At 46.4% G+C, this 5,484-nt stretch overlaps 1 long non-coding RNA gene across 1 annotated transcript; it reads left to right on the top strand.

The window, feature by feature from the left end:
• Nucleotides 1–434: 434 nt before the first annotated feature.
• On the top strand, nucleotides 435–5,202 carry LOC131273329 (uncharacterized). The gene is made up of 2 exons (XR_009180538.2): nucleotides 435–510; nucleotides 2,279–5,202. It is a non-coding gene; the product is annotated as an uncharacterized lncRNA (long non-coding RNA).
• The last annotated feature ends 282 nt before the right edge of the window (nucleotides 5,203–5,484 follow it).

Here is a 5,484-nt window from a genome sequence, read left to right as displayed (position 1 = left end):
AGTGCAGTGCTAGCTGTGGGTTTTTCGCAAATGCACCTCACTACTTGAGAAAGCTTCCTTCTATTCCTATATATATACTTTAAACAAATCAGTTTTAGTGATACATATTAATAAAGCATAAATGCATCCAAAGTGTACAATCAATGGTATTGGTATAATCCTAGTTGCACAATCGCTTCAATTGTTATTAGAGCATTTTCATTTTTCCAATAATAATTTTAAAAATCAACAAAACACTCATCACCTCTCAACCTCTCTATGCTTCCCCTGCCAGTTATTACCATTTCCTTGTCTCCTTGTTTGACACATGGAGCCACTCTGACCGCAGGCCAGAGCCACAGGCACCTGCGTGGAACCACCGAGTTGCCCCAACCACCTGCCGCCTAGAGTGGCTGCGCTGGCCCTGGCGGGGCGGGCCCGCAAGCCGGAAGTCAGGGCGGGCCTTCCGGGAAGTCCGCGCGTCCGGCTCGCCCGGCCCCCTTGGCCGAGAGGGCATCCGGGGATTCGCAGGTGAGCCTGGGGCCGCGCGTAGCTTCGAGCCCCGGGCTGTGGCGCTGGCGCGGCGGGAGACGTCCCGTGCCCCGTGAGGAGGCCGGGCGGGGCCCGAGGAGGAGGGTCGAGCCGGGTGGCCGCTGGGTGAAAGGTGGAGCGGCCGCAGAGGCCGCGTGCCCAGCGGGCCGAGGAAGCCGGACGGGGGCGCCTGCTGGCTGACAGCCCCGGAGCGGGGAGGGCCCGGGGTCCCGGGGCCTGCTGGGGGTCCCGGGTCGTGGGATCCCGCGCCTGGGGTGAGGAGGCGGCGGGAACCTGGACCACGTGTGTCAAGGGTGCGGGCGGGCCCTGGAAGCCGCGTGCGGCCGCGGGGTCTGGCTACAGCCCGCCGGCCGGTCCTTTCTGCCTGCGTCTCCACAGCACCCAGCCTTAGAGGAGTTTTTACATTGTTGAGCGGCTGAAAAAAAGTACAAAGAAGCATAAATTCCATGACCTGCGAAAATTATATGAAATTCAACTTCTAGCCCGTCCTCTACACTGATGTGTTGTAACTACCAAAAAGACACTTAAGAATTTACATGGAATTAATTCATGAGGGACTGAGTCCCTGCAGGTTTGGAGTTGACCATCGGTTTATGGTGGAGAAATATCCCAAGATTGTGTGATTTAGCCAATAAGACAGGCAAGAAAGCTGGTCTTGAAGAGACAGAAAGTGGGATTTTGCCAGGCAAAAATGGGGAAAGGAGTACAAGCTGTGACATTTGTAAAGTTGGTTGAGAGACAGATCAGGAAGTGTGCCATGGAGAAGGAAGACGTGAGCAGCGGAGGTGGCTGGTGGACAAGGAGAGTGCACGGCCCACAGAACTGGACGCCAGGACTAACTGGCCAGTGGAGGACCTAAGTGGGAAGGGCTGGGTGTTGAGGTCAGAGGGTGGGATACAGACTGTTCTGCAGAATGCTGAGATGCTATTTGTGATGAGCCTATCATGGCTGTACCTGAAGTGCAACTTCGTAATGGTATGCTCTGTCATTTTCATCACCAAACCATTCCCCCACATCCCAGGGACTTTTCCAAACCTGGGTCCTTCCATGCTAATGCACCTAATAGAGATGAGCGCTTTTGTGCTCACTTCCTTCTTTAGCAAGGGAGACACTGTCATAAATACTCAGAAAAGTATTCTTGCCACTCTGGGTTTCCAGAGTTTGGGGGAGGGGACAGGGAAGGAGGAGGAGCCAAGGACACCCCCACCCCACCCCTCTGGATCCCTGCACCCTTTGCTGGGCCTTCCTACATTTCCACTACTACTTGGTTTATTTTATAAATTATGAGAAAAAGTGCTTGAATTGTATTTGAATTTTGTATGATGTGTTCCTTATTGTAGATGTTGCAGTTGTTCCCTATTATTGTAAATGATGTTGCAGTTCTGATAGCAAACAGCTGCTCAGTAGTTTCCAATAAATATGATGTGGAAAACTAGGCTTGAGGCTCTCAGTCCAGAATCGGTGAGTCCTCTGGTCCCATCTTTATCTCCTATCTTGTGTCTCTCTGTCCTTTTATTTCATAAAGTTCTGCATTGCATTCCCTTCGAGTCAACCTGTTGCTGAGCTGATCTCAGCAACTGGCACCCAACGTGGGGCATGAAGGGAAGCTCAGCAACTGGCACGCGAGCAGGGACTTGAAGGGAAGAAGGATTGCATTGAGTGAAACTGAAGTGGTTGTGACGGCGCAGAGCCACGAGTGGTTCAGAAAGCCTTCACAGTCCTTGAGAGTTTGCTTGTATTTCCCCAGGAGACAGAGAACGTCCTGTGTGGGTACCAGCCCAGGGATAAAGCCATACCATGAACGCCAAGAGACGACGAAAGTTCCTGTGGAACCCAGAACCTCCGGTTGTGCAGGTGGAGAGACAGACGCTGGGAACCACACGGCTGGGTCTCATTCCGAAGACTAGAATGGCTTTACATCAAAGTATCTAAACTACAGAACTTGTTCAAGAATGGCATCATAAAGCAAGTGTGGCTTGGGGACAGAAAGAGATTAAGAAGGAAATTGAGAGGGGGAAAACTGGAAAAGAAATGTCGAATTATAAAAGGAAGCAATGAAGAAATTCTAGATTAATAGATTTGGAACTGCTTTTGTGTTTGTTTAATGTCAGTGTGTGTTGTAATTGTTTCAGTGTGTGTGATTGTTCAAGAAAGAGAAAGGAAAATGGAAGAAAGAAAGGGAAAAAGAGAAAAATGAAAAAAAGAAAAAGGAAGGAAAAAAGAAAAAGGAAGAAGGAAAGAGAAAAAGGAAAGAAAAAGAGAAAGAATTGTCAATGTATATTTTGATACCTCCGGATGGTGATATACTTTGATAAAAGGTTCTGAAAGTGCTCTATTCAAATGGCCAAAAAATTAAATAAGCACTTATATTATTACCTACGTTTAAAATATTAATCAGAGGTGGCAGACTCGGCCCAGTGGTTAGGGCATCTGTCTACCACATGGGAGGTCTGCGGTTCAAACCCCGGGCCTCCTTGACCCGTGTGCAGCTGGCCCATGCGCAGTGCTGATGCGTGCAAGGAGTGCCCTGCCACGCAGGGGTTTTCCCCACATAGGGGAGCCCCACGTGCAAGGAATGCGCCCCGTAAGGAGAGCCGACCAGCATGAAAGAAAGTGCAGCCTGCCCAGGAATGGCACTGCACACACGGAGAGCTAACGCACAAGATGACACAACAAAAAGAAACACAGATACCCGTGCCGCTGACAACAGAAGCAGACAAAGAAGACACAGCAAATACAGAGAACAGACAACCGGGGTGGGGGGAGAAGGGGAGAGAAATAAATCTTTAAAAAAATTAAAATAATCAGAATTAATATGTCTCTTTATAAAAAATAGTTCTTCCTTAAATTGAAATTAATTTGTTTTTCTTCATGGGATAAAATGAAAGATGTAAAAGTTAAGCAAATATTGAAAAAGGTAAAAAGTTTATGGGAATGCTAATGAAATGTTATAAGGTGTATTTTGTCCTAAAATAAAATGTTTAATGTAGAGATATGTGGGACAGAATTAGTATGCATATAGCAAGTTGTAAAAGTATTGTGGGGAAGCAGACTTGGCCCAGTGGATAGGGCATCTGTTTACCACATGGGAGGTCCACGGTTCAAACCCCAGGCCTCCTTGACCCGTGTGCAGCTGGCCCATGCAAGTGCTGATGCGTGCAAGGAGTGCCCTGCCACGCAGGGGTGTCCCCCACGTAGGGGAGCCCCACACGCAAGGAGTGCACTCCATAAGGAGAGCCGCCCAGTGTGAAAGAAAGTGCAGCCTGCCCAGGAGTCGCGCCACACACATGGAGAGCTGATGCAGCAAGATGACGCAACAAAAAGAAACACAGATTCCCATGCCACTGACAACAACAGAAGTAGAGAAAAAGAATAACATGCAGCAAGTGGACACAGAGAACAGACAACTGGGGTGGGGGGAAGGGGAGAGAAATAAATTTTTAAAAGTAAATCTTTAAAAAAAGTAAAAGTATTTTGGTAGCATTCAGTGAGATAATGTGTTTTGTTAAAGTGAAACAAACCTGAATGAATAATACAAAAAGTGCAAAAACTGTGAAAAGGTCAACAATGGACTTTTGCAGTTTTTACCCAAGACTTTTCTGCCCTGGCCTGATGGCAATGAATCTGGCTGCAGAGAAGAAACCTGTGGCAGTGACCCTACTAAGAAACATCAGAGACAATGGTATTTTAAGGGCCTGGAATAGGCCAACAATTGGGACAAGCTGTAAGGTCCCTGCTACTCTATCAAATTATTAAATATTGTTTGGTTGGGTAAGACAAAACTATACTCTGCTGTAACTGATGAAGTTCAATGTTTTCTCATGTTAATAGAATGTGTAATATTGTTGGAATGCTAAAAATCTTTAACCCTCACTGAGATGTATTAACTAGGAAAGGTCCTTCATGGGAGTAGGAGGGCCTCCAGCAGGCAGCTTTAAAAAAAAAATTAAAAAAAAAAAAAGAGGGAGAAGGTGACTATTGACTTAGCCTGTGAGTCGGATGTGGCCCAGGCCCAGTGAAGATGCTGGGAGCACTATGCAAACTGGAGAAAGTGAGACGGTTCTTTATGAGTACCGGCCTGTACAGCCTTGCTGGCTGGGAGCATTAAGCCCATGACAAGTGAAAGTCCATTCATTGAATGTCTCCTGCTTGGAAGTCTTATTGTTTGTTGTTGTATGATCTATGGCAGTTATGGATTATGTATAAAATGCTTGAATACTAATCAGGACTTTAGCATATTGTGTATTTAAGTGATTTGCTGAATTGTGATATATAAATGTACCTTGTTGAATGTATATATAAATCTCTTGTTTTAAGTTTGAACAATCCTGGGATTGAATGTATTGAGAAAAAATTTAATAAGTATTGTTCAAACCTAAAAGTGAAAATATCATGCAGGGAAGTTTGTTAATCAGTAAAATGTCATTTGCATAGACTTAGCAAAAACAAAAGGGGAAATGTGAGAAAAAGTTTAAATTGTATTTGAACTTTGTATGACATGTTTCTTATTGTAGATGTTGCAGTTGTTCCCTATTATTGTAGATGATGTTGCAGTTCTGATAGCAAACAGCTGCTTAGTAGTTGCCAATAAATACAATGTGGAAACTAGGGTTGAGGCTCTCAGTTCCAGGAGCTGTGAGTCCCCTGGTCCCATTTTTTTTTTTTTTTAAAGATTTATTTATTTATTTAATTCCCCCCCCCCCCCCCCGGTTGTCTGTTCTCTGTGTCTATTTGCTGCATCTTGTTTCTTTGTCCGCTTCTGTTGTCGTCAGCGGCACGGGAAGTGTGGGTGGCGCCATTCCTGGGCAGGCTGCACTTTCTTTCATGCTGGGTGGCTCTCCTTACGGGTGCACTCCTTGCGCGTGGGGCTCCCCTACGCGGGGGACACCCTTGCGTGGCAGGGCACTGTCGGAGTCTTGTTCGGCGACCCGAGGTATCGGGAATGAAAGACAA

Source organism: Dasypus novemcinctus, chromosome 14 (assembly GCF_030445035.2).
Source record: "Dasypus novemcinctus isolate mDasNov1 chromosome 14, mDasNov1.1.hap2, whole genome shotgun sequence".
In the NCBI taxonomy this organism is placed as follows: domain Eukaryota; kingdom Metazoa; phylum Chordata; class Mammalia; order Cingulata; family Dasypodidae; genus Dasypus; species Dasypus novemcinctus.
This window is presented reverse-complemented; position numbering and strand designations above follow the sequence as displayed.